Here is a 2,144-nt window from a genome sequence, read left to right as displayed (position 1 = left end):
TATATATATATATATATAACACTTCTTTCCTGCATTACATAGTTTTTGATCTTGCATTAAAATGTCACAATAGTGGTTGATCTCACATATTGGTCAAGCTGAAGTGTTTTGTTGCTTTTTGCTTTGTGGATCCTATTTTTTTCCCTTTAGTTTTAAAATCAATACTGTTTATTGTAGTAACACAACCGAAAAATGTATTTAGCGATAAAAAACACTGAAGTCATCGAAAGTCTGAAGGTGGCTATGGAGTGAATAATGCAATATAGGCCGTAGTGACTCACGAAAGTACAGGTATGAGTGTGTGAAACTGCTCAATAATGATCATTTCACCTTCTTTGCTGGTGCACTTGTGTGTTTAGTGAACTTTTATTGTACATAGTGCAATGATATGTATTTTAGTGACTTTTATTTGAATTTTCAGTACCAGATACTTTAAAAGACGTTTTTATGACATCATAAGGGACTCATAAACTTAGAAAAAAAAATATCCTCATGGACTCAGCCAAGTGATATATGAGTTTTTTCCCCTCTTGTTTGTGGGGGCAAAAAAAAAAGGGTTTTCTCATAGACTTCAAATTCTTGGCATTAATTTGCGGCTTTTGTTGAATATAAAAAGACCACGGGCAGTATGATCACACCCAAAGCTGGGATGTGCTTGAATAGCTGTTTGATGTTTGTTTTTTTTAATGAAAGATGGTTTATGCTTAATGAAATTACACCCAGCCCTCTCACTCTGTCTAAAAAAGAAAGCACAAGAGAGCATAGCAATCAAGTCTCTATTTTTCTTAACTCTCAAATTTTATATAAAGACAAAGTAATTGCTAGAAATTAGAAGTGGTAGTAGGGAATGCACGTTTGGCATTAAATCTGTCCCCTTAATTAATCAAAACGGAAAAAAAAAAAAAGTTCTGGTGGTTAGTGGCTGCTATTGAAGTGAAGATTTTCCTCGTGGTTGAACTCATGCCTTGTGTGGAGTGACTGTAAGTGTGTAGTTAATGAAGGTGAGGGATATATTCTTCATAGAAAATCCATTGACCTGGTTTTGCACAGTACTTTTAGTTGTAGTTTTTGTCTTTTCTTTTTTCCTGTCTCTCCATACAATGTGGAGCTCCATTGCCTTAGACCAGAGAAGCAGGAGGCTTTTGGCTGGACGTCCTGGGCTGACGGGGGCTCTACACCAGCATCGGGAGGACAGAGTGATGATGATAATGATGATGTATGAACATTTGGATGTAATAAGACCATTTTTGCTCCTGAGAAGACATGTCATCAATGCAATGCCATACAGAAACTGATTCTCCATGATGTGCTGGGAGCACATGGACATTATCTGTGATCTGTTTGTATGTGACACGTGTTTGTGTGTAAGGCTGTGAGAGTCTCCCGTTTGTCTGTCTGTGAATATATACATAAACGTATGTATATATAAAATTATGCATCTTCTATGTACTACAGGCAAATAATAAATAGAATTTATGCTATGAAATTGTCTGTATACTGTTTTGTTTGAATACCAATTTTTAATATTAAGAAGGTTTTCTGTAACAGAAATTTTTAGTGAGAATTTCATTGAAACATGCATTATATAATAAGCAGATTATTAAATGACAGTCAAAAATGTAGTGAAACTTTACACACACATAAAACATTACTTAAAGTAAGGTTTATTTTCGCTTTCTGTACTAGTACATACCTTAAAGTCTTTGCTTCAAAAAAGCCACTGAACACACATTTGTTGTCCCACATTTGTTTCCAAGGAAAAAAAAGATGCAGTTCATTAAAGAGGTCATCCGATGCCCATTTTCCACAAGTTGATATGATTCTTTAGGGTCTTAATGAAAAGTCTGTAACATAGTTTGGTTAAAATTTCTCAATGGTAGTGTAATAAAACACCTTTTTTTACCGTCAAAAACAGCTCTTTTCAGAGCAAGCCATTTTGTAGCATTTTCCTTTAAATGTTAATGAGCTATGCTGACCCCGCCCCTCTCTTCCGAGCTGCTCTGAGGGACTGTTTACTTTAGCCGCATTCATTGTGAAACTTGCTAATTAGCACATTATTAGGAAAGGCGATTTGCAAAGATTCATTAAAAAAAACCTTATACTCACTTCTTCTGTAGGTGAAGCTGGATCACGAATGATTCGCG

Source organism: Sinocyclocheilus anshuiensis, unplaced genomic scaffold, assembly GCF_001515605.1.
Source record: "Sinocyclocheilus anshuiensis isolate Anshui unplaced genomic scaffold, SAMN03320099.WGS_v1.1 scaffold107, whole genome shotgun sequence".
NCBI lineage: Eukaryota > Metazoa > Chordata > Actinopteri > Cypriniformes > Cyprinidae > Sinocyclocheilus > Sinocyclocheilus anshuiensis.
This window is presented reverse-complemented; position numbering follows the sequence as displayed.